This window comes from Homalodisca vitripennis, chromosome 5, assembly GCF_021130785.1.
Source record: "Homalodisca vitripennis isolate AUS2020 chromosome 5, UT_GWSS_2.1, whole genome shotgun sequence".
Taxonomy (NCBI): domain Eukaryota; kingdom Metazoa; phylum Arthropoda; class Insecta; order Hemiptera; family Cicadellidae; genus Homalodisca; species Homalodisca vitripennis.
The window spans coordinates 95473426-95489253 of NC_060211.1; the positions used below are offsets into that span (position 1 = coordinate 95473426).

At 33.4% G+C, this 15828-nt stretch overlaps 2 non-coding genes across 2 annotated transcripts; one reads left to right on the top strand and one right to left on the bottom strand.

The window, feature by feature from the left end:
- Positions 1-6874: 6874 nt before the first annotated feature.
- Positions 6875-6947, bottom strand: Trnav-aac. The gene has a single exon. It is a non-coding gene; the product is annotated as a tRNA-Val (tRNA).
- A 6398-nt stretch (positions 6948-13345) lies between these two features.
- Trnaa-agc lies at positions 13346-13418 on the top strand. The gene has a single exon. It is a non-coding gene; the product is annotated as a tRNA-Ala (tRNA).
- Positions 13419-15828: the final 2410 nt, after the last annotated feature.

Genomic DNA, 15828 nt, shown 5'->3' on the forward strand with positions numbered 1-15828 from the left:
TCGTAAACTGTAAAGAGCTGGCGGAAACAGTGTTTTGTTTTTATAGGCTTTATCACGACATAAACCCGTCCTTCAATTGGCAACATTAACAAGCAACTGTTCACGGGTGAAACTGGCTCAGAGAAGATTCGTGTGCATAGATTGTCTTTCACGTGTTTACAATCATTAGTTGCAGCCCTTTGATGTCTCCGCCCTGAGATCGTAACCCTTTGGAAGACGATGCCATCCGACCTTTTCGTCCCTGAATGATTAGGGTTTTTACGGAGGACTCAAGGTGGTTATAAATAGAGCCGTAAAGTGACATCGTAAACGTGTTTATATGCAAACAAATGTGATTTCAGTGCGCCTGGCTATGTGTAGCGATGACTGCTCGTATGAAAGGCTGTACATTGTACTGGTTCCTGCAGTGTACATGGTTGTATAGATCACTTTCGAGATTACATATTACCTGGGGTGTGATTTTATGACACATTTAGAATCCATTTGTTTTTCTCAGTAAATCTGTATTTTACAAACACATTTTCATTGAAAAGAATGACTGTACGTAGGCAATTTGGTTTTATGTACATTTAAAATACGTAATATCCTTATAAATAAGCTTCGTAATTTTATAAATTTACTAATTTAAACCGAAATATTGTTAATTTGATTGTAAATTAATTCATTTTCCTTTGAACGCTAAATCTTTTTAAAATTTGTGAATTTTTCAAGCTTCATATAGAGCTGTTGTGTTTTAGAAGAAATTGTTACTTTAAAACATTTAAAGACAAGTATTATTTTCATATTTTTTGCATCGAAATAAAACATATTTCTATAATTAATGTGTTTAATTGAATTCAACAATAGTTTTTTTCCAAAATATTTACATACTTGCAGTATTTAAAATAAGATAGAACTTTTCGAGAAAAAATTGAATAAAATGTAGGGACAAATCCACAATAAGTAGTTATAAATTTAGTTACTATTTGATAGGATTTTTATGTAACTAATTGGACATTAATTTACTATCGAATTTTCATTATCTTATTACTATACTAGTTAAATGTTCACATAAAAATATTATAGACATAAATTTAAAGTAGCCTAGGAAATGAGCCTACATGACCAGAAAAGTCTGTGCGTACGCCCGAGTTGCTTCCCTGGAAATTTTGGACGGATTGAATGTGTTTTTATAATTATCACTCGTGTGATTTTTAGTGTTAGTTGCCTGTAAAATTCTTTCGAATTAATTTGTTTGTTTATTAAAAAAACATTATTTTAAATTATATGTATTGGTTCAAGCAATGTATAACACACTGCTCAATTGTCATAACGTCGCCTCATAAAATGAACTAACTCATTCATCTCACGTTTAGCCCAGTTCCTGGCCGGTATTTCATAGACGGCTCTCGAAACAAGGTCCATGTCAATCGGCCAATCGGCGGCGGACGGCTGAAGTGATACAGGACATCAGCAGCCGTTATCTGATTGAACATCGCGCATTGCGTCAACGGTAGAGAGAGGCTGCAGAATTGGATTTTGGGGGAGGGGGTCGCAAACATCGGACCCTGCATACCAACCAGGTGACATCGGCACTCAGGCTGCTCTTTTGGGCTAATTGCGCCACCGCCGTGCTACTGCGGTTGTGTCCCCCCTCCCCACCCACCACAATATACCGTCACCGATCTCCCCCAGATTGTTCTTCAGGATAACGTGATCGGAGCTGACAGTACAATCAACGTACATGGTCTTTTTAATTGTCATTTTTACAGAATGTTTCAGTACCATAATTTTAATTCTCTAAAACTAGGATATACACCATGTCTGTCAAAAGTATAAGGATACCAGCAGAATACTAATACATAGCTTAATACTCTAGTGCTTAAACATTTGCTAAATCTAGCTTTGATATGCTATTGTCATATAAGTAACGTAAATATTTATTGATGCAAATCAAACCTCTATCTCTTTATTACAGTGAATTCCGCAGATTTTTAAAGTCTTTTTAGTAAAAACCGCATTAAAAACAAAATAATTAGTGTAAACTATGTACAACTCTAGAACGGATACAACTATACAAATGGTTTACGTATTTTCGATCTATATTAAAGATAAATGGATATAATTTGTGCCAAAAATGCAGTTCTTCATAGGCTATTTGATAACAGCATAACATAATAAAATTTAGCAACTGATTAAGTATTAGAGTATACGTATTAGTATTTTGCTAGTGTTATTATCCTTTTAATGTACAATCGACGTACATGGTCATTTTTAACTGTCATTTTTCATATTGACATATTACTTGAAGCTAGTATAATGAACCGAACGTTCTGTACCATAATTTTAATTATCTAAAACTAGGATATAGGCTATACCATGTCTGTCAAAAGTATAAGGTTACTGTTATTAAGATCAATATAATAATAAACACTTAATTTTTCTTATATTGCTTGTAATTTTTTTTACAATTTTATTAACATTAGCTAAGATTTACCTGTATGATGACATTCAAACAAAAACATCGATTATTCATTTCTCACTTAATCAGCTGGAACACAGTCTACTTTAATACAAGTGTAGAAGCTTCTCAATCAATATTTTTCTAATTTACAATAATTTACTCATAGTAACTCGCTTCCTCGGGCAAAATCTCGTCGACATGCTATTTTTCTTTTTGTATTCCAAATTGAGTTTTGAATTTTATAACCATCGAGATCTCCTCTAAAGTTATTTTGGACTCGATTAAAAAAATACGCCGTTATATGTCACTTAGAAGTAATATATCATCACGTAATGACCTGTACACCAATGAATAATGATAATTCCTCACTCATAAACATAAAACTTAACATATTTACAGGTTTTCACATTATTGGACAAGCAATAAGAAAAACATTATTATGTCTAAAAAAAGTTCTATTTGTACAGTAAAAGACTCACTTAGAATATAAAAAGCCTTCTCAGCCAACTAGCCCTTCACACTTTTATTTATACATAACTTGATTTTTATATGGTTTTTATGTTTTGTGGGGGAGAATTAAATAGTTTTGGGCCATTATAGAGTATTGCATTTTTGAAATAGGTAGACATGCCTATATATATTCTTAAGCCATCTACGTTACGTGAACTATAAGAGTGACACAAGGTTGGAAACAGATTAGTATTTTTGAGAACAAGTACTAAGCTATGATACATTAAAACCTAAATGCTACTCTAAAATACTCTATGAAATCACTATTTCTCAGTTACATTGTTATTGTAAATTGATTGTCACAGAGATGAACAGTTGTTGCTACGAATTATAACGAAGTTATTGACACATAGTTATGAGGATCTGACTTTTCGACATGTTTAACTACAATGTTTCACGAATACTATTGCAGTATTTGAAGGTTTTTAGCACAAGAAAACTATAATGGTGTAACAAAACGCTTCAAACCAGATTTTTTAAAGATTTTTTGAAAACAATTTCCGACCTCTTGAAGACAACTCTCGTATAAACTGGAAACTGAGCCGCAATCTAGTGAGTGTGACAGCGACAGGCGAGACACAATTTGCGGAACAGCAGCGGTTCCTGGCGGGGATTGTAAGCGACAACCACTGGAGATGTTCACCCTGTTAACCCCGTCCAGGCCGGCTGCAACCTGATGCTGATGCGCGGGGTTGTGCTGAGTGCAATACACTGTGCTGAGGTGTCAGGCTGACTGCTGATTCCGACGTCTTCACTGCACAAGTCTCGCACGACAGAGAACCTTTCTGTCAGTGAGAGATACATTTCCTGTTTATTAATTAAGTACACAAGTACCTCAACTCATGTTATGTAGTGAACTAAATCTGTTTAACTAAATTGTTTTTACACACTCGAGACTTGCTATTCTCGAATATTAATGTTAAAAGTATGTTAGTTCAAGTTGTATTGTAAAAATATAAAATAAAAGTATATTAATTTAAAACTTATTGAAATTTTTCAGAGTATAGTTTACACCTTCACAATATTATACTACACAATGATTATTATTACTTTTTCTTATCAACTAACAAGAATATTTAACAAGAGGTATTTCTTGTTATTACAAGAACGCGTTTTTTTGATAGCATTATTTACGTTATGAAATTGTTGTTATATAACACTATTGATTTGGAATATAAACAAGTTTTCCTTCTTTTACACATTGTAGAAGTTACTTTAAAGATGTTATAGTTATTTACAGAAAAAGTACTAAATTAAGGGACTTATATTTGAAAACATGGATATGGGAATAAACCACGTTTGTATGAGTCACATATGTTAAAAAGAAAAAAGTTATATTAAAAATTTCCCCAACCATTACAAAAAAGCAAACATTTTTTTCCTCATTCGATTGGGTTCTATGTCAGTGTATAAATGATAAACTCTACACACCAAACACACCACTGTTGAATTTGTTTACAAGTTTATATATTATGCTATTTTCTCACCAACATGGTTACCCATAGGACCAATGTAAAAGTATTCGCTCAACTTAATCACATGGACTAACGTGAGCCATCATTGTACTCAATCTTCCTCAAGCTCATAGAAATAAAGCTTTATCCACAATTTCAAGGCTATAGGTCAGTTCGGTCCCGGGACAACGTGTGTGCATGCAGACATATAGACTGACAGACAAATTACATTTTCCAGCCTCTCGAACTTTTAACCTATTCATTATATTGGGATAACACCAGGGACAATATGACATGTTCTATACCAAAGACACAGCTATGTCTTTGAAATTAATATTATGACTAACAGGAAGAACTAGTAGCTAAAAAAATCACTTTATGCCAGTAGTAAAACTTTAGTAAATTACGCAAGAGCAAAAAGATTACGTTTTGGTATGTAACTTGAAAACGCCACGAAATGCTTTGAGTAAACTCTAATGATAACTAGTACACAATACAGAACGCTGTATAAACTATAAAATATTGATCCAGTGATATGTTTCTTAGAAGTTATCAATAGATCCTCGTAACTCTTTAGATCATTATTCTTCGTCGGTTATATAATAGTTGAGTTTAGAAGGATGGTAATCCAGATTCTGATCTTATTGATAAGCTTTCAATAATTTCGTTTTTGGAGGAGGCCTTAATCCTTTCCATTAGAACCAATTTTGTTCCAGGCGGCGTGTTAGCTCATTTTTAGAGATTAACTTTACCTAATTCTGCAACCTCTGGTTGGAAACGTATTAAATAACGTGCTTTTTTCAGTATGAAAAATTATTCCTTCCTTTTGTAGGCTGCAAAGAAGTTTTATAAATCTAGTAATCGGTTAATACACTTTTGCTGTAAACTTTTCTCCTTTAATTTAAATTACTGAATTTGCTTATTTTATAATTATCGTTTCTCAATAATTATACATTTTACCAAACAATTTTTCTTTATTTTATGTTTACTTTTGTGCAAAAAATTTTAGGAATAATGTAGTAACGTGTAACAAAAATTAAAAAAAATTATGTTTTGTTTTGTGTTGTTAAATATGGCCCTACGGGTTTTTAACTTTATACTAAACTGTTATCAAAGTCGAACTTCAATGCCTTAGCCACTCTTGTTGAGTGCCTGTATCCTATAAATTGTGTGGTCCTATATGACGCTATATGAAGTTATTCTTTCAAGACTTAAACGTAGGTCCCTTTAGTAAGTTCTGGATTATAAGACAAACATTTGTGTATTGTAAGACATCACATTTCTTCATACAACTTGGAAAATTAGAGATGTACTATTGAACAACACAGGACTCAGGCACGTTCCTTGAAGAACTCCATAATGTTTTACGGTGTGTCTAAAGTCTCATTTAAATCTGTGCCAATCATACCTTTACCTAAATACACTCTGGCTCACTCAATTTAAGCTTTGCAAACTTAACAAAAATGAATCTTAGCCATCAGGAATATTCACAATCAAATAGAGCTGCAAGGCTGCAAGTAGTTCAGCAACAACGAATTAGATATGTTTACTACCTGTGAACGAATTAAATCACTAATACATTCATAAGTATAGTGTATTGGCAGTGGTTGTTGTCTGAATCTAGATTGACTGATTTCTATAAATATTCTATATTTTCATAAAAGTTACAATTTGTTGAATGTAAATATCTTAAAAAAATGTTAAACATGTTGTGTAGAGTCCCTACATCTAGTTGCCGGATTATAAGCTAATGTTTAAATTTATTTGGATTTGTGTATAAATGCTTAACTGTTTTTTTGTGTGAAAAATAAACAAAATCAGTAACTAAAAAGTGTATAGTTTCAAGTTTTATATATATATATATATATATATATATATATATATATATACATACAATTTCATGATGATCACCTGTCACGCGAAAAATTCAACTAGAACCGTTTTGCAAAAGATAAGGACCTAGAAGTTGAATTATTCATATTAGTAACTATCAATGTACTCTCCAAAAGTGTTTGATAATATTAATAAGAATAATAATAATAAATAATAATTTAAATATTATTTTAAAACTTAATTAATCATCTCAGATACACTGCTATGTGTGATGATGGTGGTCTTACTGAGACCGAAGGAACATAGTGCTGATTAAAATCAATATCAAAAGCGTTAATGCTATGTAATTCATACGAATTATTCAGTCCAAAGGCCTATATACATATTGTTTAATTCATAAGAAGAGCCAATTTACTGAATGCTATAATATATTAAGAAAGTCGTCCACTTCTAATTAACCTTTAAAATAATGAAAAGTGACTAATTACTTAATAGTAATTAAGTTAACTACAATGAACTCGGTATTCTGAATTAAAAAGAAGTAATAATATACTTAGTTTTTAATTTATAATACATGGTAAAAAGACCTATTTACTTTTTAAACGTGTGCCTGGTGAGAGGTGCAAAAATTAACTGTTTCCGCCCAGGATCGAACTGGGGACCTTCTGCGTGTTAGGCAGACGTGATAACCGCTACACCACGGAAACTTGAAGCTGATTTCGGTACTAATCAATATTGACTATGTGAACCGAATCAGTTGGTCACTTGCATTTATAACAAAAAGTTTTCTTAAGTAACAGCTGTTACAGAATAGTTTAAAACAAACCCATAAGCTGAATACATCTATTAATAGTCTTCTATATTACAGAAGTACGAGTATTTATGTTTTTCTAGAAATGTGACCGGCTGACCATTGTTTTTTATTTGCATCATAAGACCGAAAAGTAACTTTTATAAATGCTGTGCATGCTATTCTCAGACATAAACATGTACAAACCATACCTCTTCCGGATCGAATATTGTAGACTAATCGATTATACTGCAACAATAAACTCTATGGCCTCATACAGAACCTCAGCATAAGGCCAATAACGATAGAGGAATACAATACGTTTTGTTTTCCAACCTTTAAAACCAAAGAATAACAAATTAGCCGAGGACTTATACTGTAAATCGTAATGTGAGATTGACAGAACACTACTTCTAACACGGACATCGATCAATTTATCCTCTGGCGTAGCCGAACTAAGCTTAGCGTAACGTAAATAGGTGGCGTAACAAGCGGGAGGGCAAAGCACCGCACAGTGGCAGTTTCAAACCGTTAGTGCACTTTCGTTGGAGCCTATTTTTTAAATTCCTTCTGCTTCAAATCAAATCATACAATATGTATTGTATAGAAAAATAAAAAATATATTCATGGTTTCTATGAAAATAGAAGTTTAACACCTAATTATTGGACATCTAATAGAAATATAAAATAAATATATTCATATATATTAATTATACTCTCATAGGAAATCAAAAGGTTTATTTCTATAGTGGCTGTCATCTCGAGTTATTAAACGAGGCATGTGTTATTAGTTAGTTGGTTCGGTTATAACTTTTAAATACTTTACACAAATTAAAAACCCCATTATTTTGAAATGTCATAAGATATAAATAGTTAGAAACATATAGAAACGATTCTAAAAACAGTGGACTTGGTCTGGTTGCAATTAGAATGTATTCACTTGTAATCAATCGATGTTATCTCATCTCATAACTACGTAGAAACTGTAATTATTCTATTTTACTGCAGCCAATACTTCTCGAAATGTCCATGGCCGTTCTTTTGAAAATGGCTGAGACTGGCTAGCAGCAAGTTTATTCAAGGCCATCGATGTATAATAGAACCTATGTATATATATATATGAAAGTGTTTGCAAATTTCTCTTTTCATTCTATAATTCCTATTTTAACTATATCTAATCATAGTCAAAATCAGATCGTTTATTGCTAAAACAAGTTGAGATAGCGAACGTATACGGAAAAATAAAATCAGTTTACCTCAATACTCATTCAGACATACAGTTTTTACATTAATTCAGTCTCATTCATACCCATTTCTACCCACTCCAACGTCGGGGTCAATCTTGTAAATGGTCGGTCTCCTAGTTGTGTGCCGTAAATTCGGCGACATTAAACAAAATGCCTTTTACGCTAAAAAGAGTTTGAGGCGGTTTTTGATGCCTTCTGCGTTGGGGCATTTTTTATTGAATCTGGTAATCTATTGATTAAATGAACACCAGCCTGTGAGGGCAAGTGCTCTGTATCTTTCAGTTCGGTAGCTGTCTCTGCCTCTTGTCTCATACTCATGTATGTTTCGGCTCCTTATCAGGGCACATCTCGACTTACGGAACAGAATTGTTTGAAAAATGTAGAGACTCGGTAGAGCCGACAGTTGCAATTGATTGAAAAGTTGTTGACAGTAGGTATTCTCTGAAATTCGTTTTTGCGATTTTTCAAATCGCTTTCTTTTGCAATTTGAACGTTGTAAACGTTTTGTGCACGTACCTCACAAAGTCAACCCTCGATTTAATTGTATTCCAAGGAACTTCGAGGCATAAACTTCTTCTAGCATGGATTTGCTAGCATGATTTCCGGGCCGTTCTCCGATTTTACACAGCGCAAGGAAAAATTCAAAAAGTTTGATTTTGACGAATTTGTCAAAGATTAAGTCTTTGAAAGTACTGGATACAGTTCAACAAAATCCTGTTCTTCAACAACTGTTTTTTACTTTATCCACGAATTTTCCATGCAAAAGTGATGGTCCCATGTTATTTATATAGACTAAGAAAAGGATTAGACTGAGGATGGAGCCTTGAGAGACCCCATAGCTCATTTTGATTAGGCTTGAAACTTGATTTGTAATTTGAACAACTTGTGATCGATGGTTTAGAAATAAACTAAGCCACGATAGAGGCATGACTAATGCCATGGGGTTCCAATTTGTCAAGCAGTTTGGTGTGGTCTACGCAATCGAACGCTTTTGTTTTATCGAGAAACACACCACTTGTGGAATTTCGACCTTCTATCCCCTCCACAATTATGTTGACCAGACTCACGACTGCTTCTAACATCGACTTACCCTTTCTAAAACTAAGTTGGTCCTTTGAAAGGTGGTTGTGTTTATTTACAAACTGCAGTATTCTTATATCTAACAGTTATTCAAAATATTTTGCTCAAAAAAGGCAAAATTGAGACAGGCCAATAGTTGCTAATTGACGTTGAATCGTCTTTTTTTAAATTCGGATTGAATTTTGATTTTCAGGACGGAGGGGAAAACCCCTGTTTTAAGGGATACATTTACTACTTACGTTGAAGGGCTCTTAATATGCCTGGAGCATTTCTTTATATCATTTGATGTAGATTTGATTTAGAAAATTTGACTGCGGCGATTTTAGCTGCGCTGTCCTGGACATAGGCGTGGAGGAGGAGCGCTCACAAGCAGAGGCAACCGGAGCAGTCTGGTGCAGAAGCGGGGGCCGTACAGCAGTCGACCGAGCGCAGCGAGTGAGACCTTCCAAGATCGGCCAGCAGCTTCTTGCCGGGCGTACTGTGGTTGGTAAACCAACGTCTTCAAATCGAATACAATTCTAGTAGTTCAACTCCCTCATATCGAACGCAAAGCTCTTCTATGAAGTTGACGAGCACAATTTTCTGGTTCAAAGCATGGTTCCATGGAAGATCGTGGCGACGTGGCAGGGTCGACACGATGACGGCCGAAGAACTGAGGCGAGCAATTATCTGTCGCCGGCGGCAACATCATTTGTACTGGCGAACACAGCGACTCCCGTGGTGGTCTGCCCGCAGTGACAGCTAGTAGTTGGCCCCCGGCCTGCATGTGCCACTCACTCTGGTCGACAGGTCCACGCGCTGTTGGACGAGGCGGGTGACGGGTACACCCTATATACATACATAGGTACACATTTTGTCAAAGAGTATGGCGGTTTTAGGTTCTAGAGGTCATGATTGACGAAACTACAAAGTCTCACGGAAATTTTATCATGAGGGTGATTTAAAATTTTAAAATTACTATGAACTTTACTTAAACTTTCACACAGGTGTTAGAAAAGTACATGTACGACTATGTGAAGTTACGATAATAGACCAGTATTTTTGCATTCACGAAGAATTACACATCCATTACTGTAGGATGTCGGCTTCTTCTCGTTCTTCCTCCAAAACGTTACGATGATCCCCTTAAGGGTATATTACAGTGTCATAAACGTAAACCTTGTAATATAGTGCTCCTTCAGGCCCCGTGCGGCAAATTGTATTACTCGGTCTGCACATTATGTACTCCCTCCCCTCACCCCTTCAAACACACCTGCCATTACACAACACCATTGGTAGCTCTAATCCGAACAGATAAGGAACCCAAATTACTTCCTCATATCTACCCCAAGCAAACATAGAATATTTATTTAGTTTCTGTAATAACCTGTGAACGCCAGGGCTTATAGTATTTGTAACATGTTCTAAAACTATAATGCCCAAAATCATAAACAGCAGGCTATATACAGGTTTATATATGTATATTAAAAGTAGGTACGTTATAAAATGATGAACAAGATACTAATTACAAAACATTTAATTATTTTACTACAACACGTAATATTTAATCTTTTAGAGGAGTCATTCGTATATCGCATATTATAACCCTCATATCATATAAAATTACATTTCAAATTTTCAACCCTACTGAATATTTCATATATTTTCCCACAGTTTAGTGGTGGAGGGATGGTCCCTAAATGAGTTGGGATATAACGCCTAATACATTTTCATATATTAAAGGAATGCCTATTTTTATTACAGACAAAGAGTATGCATCTGCTGTGCGTCAGTTAAACTACGTCCATAACGTTTACTCCTTACAAATAAAATGTTAACGCGATTTATGCTTTCGTATAAAAATTAGGGAACTGTAATATGATTCCTGTTTGGGAAGCATACCGTACTACATTTTAATGTGTTCTGTTGTTTAACTTGAAAGTCATGCGAGATCATTTTAACAGAAACATTAATTAATATCTATCATAAATACATACGGTCTATACGTAGAATGACATAACCTATACAGTGTTTTATTTGAAAAACTTCATTTGTAGCTGAAATTTAACATTGAAACATAATACTTTAACTTTAAATGATTCAACAATTTAAATAATTCTATCAACTTATAATTGGAAACCATTTTTATTTTAAAATTGCGTAAAAACTATGACAGAGATAGTAAGAACACTTCCGTATAGATAGTAATAAAATAATGATAGTTAATTCGTAAGTATTAAGTAAAGGTTTAAGATGTTATACTTAAACATCACATTAAGCTACATAGTTTTAAGCATTTTTATACTGCACAGCGCAATTTTAATTCAAATAAAACAAATAGACTGGCACAACTGAGTATGGAATAACGTAAGGAAAGACTCACCAACAAACCCAACAAAAGATTACGTATTCATTACATGTGTTAATTCCTCACGATGAAATGTCATATGATTGTACTCAGTTTGTTTACTCATTTCTGTATTCTGTGATTTTCTTGTTGTCATCATGGTTAACCAAAAGATTACGTATTCATTACATGTGTTAATTCCTCACGATGAAATGTCATATGATTGTACTCAGTTTGTTTACTCATTTCTGTATTCTGTGATTTTCTTGTTGTCATCATGGTTAACCAAAAGATTACGTATTCATTACATGTGTTAATTCCTCACGATGAAATGTCATATGATTGTACTCAGTTTGTTTACTCATTTCTGTATTCTGTGATTTTCTTGTTGTCATCATGGTTAACCAAAAGATTACGTATTCATTACATGTGTTAATTCCTCACGATGAAATGTCATATGATTGTACTCAGTTTGTTTATTTATTTCTGTATTCTGTGATTTTCTTGTTGTCATCATGGTTAACCAAAAGATTACGTATTCATTACATGTGTTAATTCCTCACGATGAAATGTCATATGATTGTACTCAGTTTGTTTACTCATTTCTGTATTCTGTGATTTTCTTGTTGTCATCATGGTTAACCAAAAGATTACGTATTCATTACATGTGTTTAATTCCTCACGATGAAATGTCATATGATTTTACTCAGTTTGTTTATTTATTTCTGTATTCTGTGATTTTCTTGTTGTCATCATGGTTAACCAAAAGATACGTATTCATTACATGTGTTAATTCCTCACGATGAAATGTCATATGATTTTACTCAGTTTGTTTACTCATTTCTGTATTCTGTGATTTTCTTGTTGTCATCATGGTTAACCAAAAGATCAATGTATAAATGTTTTATACCTTTTATTTTATTGTTTTGACAACAAACCCAACAAAAGATTACGTATTCATTACATGTGTTAATTCCTCACGATGAAATGTCATATGATTGTACTCAGTTTGTTTACTCATTTCTGTATTCTGTGATTTTCTTGTTGTCATCATGGTTAACCAAAAGATTACGTATTCATTACATGTGTTAATTCCTCACGATGAAATGTCATATGATTTTACTCAGTTTGTTTACTCATTTCTGTATTCTGTGATTTTCTTGTTGTCATCATGGTTAACCAAAAGATACGTATTCATTACATGTGTTAATTCCTCACGATGAAATGTCATATGATTGTACTCAGTTTGTTTACTCATTTCTGTATTCTGTGATTTTCTTGTTGTCATCATGGTTAACCAAAAGATCAATGTATAAATGTTTTTATACCTTTTATTTTATTGTTTTGACAACAAACCCCTAATAAGTCTGCAGAACCAACAACTGTAAAGATTTCAAGAACGATTCCCCTTCATAATAACATAAATACCTATAACAGCCTACATCAAATAATGATATTATTGATTGATTTCTTTATTGAATTATATTTCGAAAGTGCGTACGTACAAGCTTCAAATTAAACTATTTAATATGATCTTAAAGAATATAGTACTATATTTTACAAGAAGAGTTTAGTTTACGAAACTATTACATTATAGTACTCAAGTAGATTTCACGTCAGTGTGCGGGTTATATTGCAACTGTAAAGTGAATTCACTCAACTGGGGGCGTAGCTCAGATGGTAGAGCGCTCGCTTAGCATGTGAGAGGTACCGGGATCGATACCCGGCGCCTCCAGGTACTTTTTGTTGAAGAATGTAGGAATATTTTTTCTCTATTTTTATGGCTATGAACTTCATTTCGATTATTATTTCTTTTTGATGGCTTTTAATTTGAAATGTAAGGAGTCTAGTCTAATTACTTGTAAAAGAATTTCGATGTTCGTTATTTACAAAATAATTTAATAAAATATATAAAAAACATGTGTTTATTGAGACAGGTTATTCATAAATTGAAACACTGATCTAATTTATGGCCAAATTATATCCACTGAAATCATTGAAAACATTCATTTGATTGTAATTAAAAGGTTTTCTTTTTAACAAATATCGAGGAAAATACTATGCTCAAACCTGTGAAAGATTATTCCTTGGCCGGATAATAGAATTTCAGACATTGGCCATGGTTCTTAAAAATCCATATGTTTCCACAATCTCCTCCAGATGTTTGTCCTTATGCGAATATGTCATATGGATTTATGTACTATACATACTTAGCATTTTTTGTACGTGAAACTTTCTGTTGTTAGTTAAGCATTGGTGAGTTCATGGCTATATTTGAACCAGTTTTTAATTTTTATGTCCTGTCTTAGCATCATGCCTTTTTTATGCGGTTTTTTATTAATACCTGAAGAAGAAGAGGTTCGGTCCTCGAAATGTAGTGTTTTTAATAAACCAAGTAGTAAATCAAAACTGGTAATTTCTTAATTTCTTGTGTTATATCTTAAACGGAACGTTTAAGAAAAACAATGAATTAATTGAATAATTTATATTTATGATAGATATAATGTAGGCTAATATTTGTAATTTATTAATAGTAATAAATAGTTGAGTTTATCGAGTGGCTTATTCTTAGCTTGATAATTAAACTGATGCTAATCAATATGGCCATTATATATTGTTTGAATTTATATTCTACAAATACCTATATTTATATTACCAAAGTCTTCCGCCAGTTAAATTTTACAGCGCTAACTTTTACAGTTTAACTTGAGTTGCAGGTGATAGACGATGCAGACTGTGAGAACTGTTATTTTGGAAATGTATTATCCTAATCAGCCTAATTCCATCCTAAAATTAAAAAAGACATTACACGATAACAATTGTGAAAAAAGGGGGAATGTGTAAGGAAGCTAACAAGTAATGAATACAAGTGTTAGGATTGCAGTTTTATATCATTTATGACTATTATGAATACATTGGTTCCCCTTAAAGTTGGAATTGGATCTACACTATGGTGGGTAAAACGTGGTAATATTGTTTTAATTTAAGATACTAACGATAACAATTATTGTGAAAAAAGGGGGAATGTGTAAGGAAGCTACCAAGTAATGAATAAAAATGTTAGGATCGCAGTTTTATGTCATTTATGAATACATTGGTTCCCGTAAAGTTGGAATTGGATCTACACTATGGTGGGTAAAACATGGTAATATTGTTTTCATTTAAGATACTAACGATAACAATTATTGTGAAAAAAGGGGGAATGTGTAAGGAAGCTACCAAGTAATGAATACAGGTGTTAGGATCGCAGTTTTATATCATTTATGACTATTATGAATACATTGGTTCCCCTTAAAGTTGGAATTGGATCTACACTATGGTGGGTAAAACATGGTAATATTGTTTTCATTTAAGATACTAACGATAACAATTATTGTGAAAAAAGGGAGAATGTGTAAGGAAGCTACCAAGTAATGAATAAAAATGTTAGGTCGCAGTTTTATGTCATTTATGAATACATTGGTTCCCGTAAAGTTGGAATTGGATCTACACTATGGTGGGTAACAACATGGTAATATTGTTTTCATTAAGATACTAACGATAATTAAGTGAAAAAAGGGGGAATGTGTAAGGAAGCTACCAAGTAATGAATACAGGTGTTAGGATCGCAGTTTTATATCATTTTTGACTATTATGAATACATTGGTTCCCCTTAAAGTTGGAATTGGATCTACACTATGGTGGGTACAACATGGTAATATTGTTTTCATTTAAGATACTAACGATAACAATTATTGTGAAAAAAAGGGGGAATGTGTAAGGAAGCTACCAAGTAATGAATACAGGTGTTAGGATCGCAGTTTTATGTCATTTATGAATACATTGGTTCCCGTAAAGTTGGAATTGGATCTACACTATGGTGGGTACAACATGGTAATATTGTTTTCATTTAAGATACTAATCGTTCTTCACTTAAGCAACAAGAGATCGGCTTCAGGAATGCTGACGTTACACCATGCAGCATTCTAACGAGGGCAGCAGGCTAAATCTGCACGGCCAGCACACCTCAGTATCGCCTGATAGAGTCGGCGTTTCTTAGAAGAATGCAAGCTCATTGAGAACGTCACAATAGCTGACGTTTTGTACACGTTAACCATCAACACTGGTCACACATAACGCAGATCTACAGCTGTTCATATTGTTCC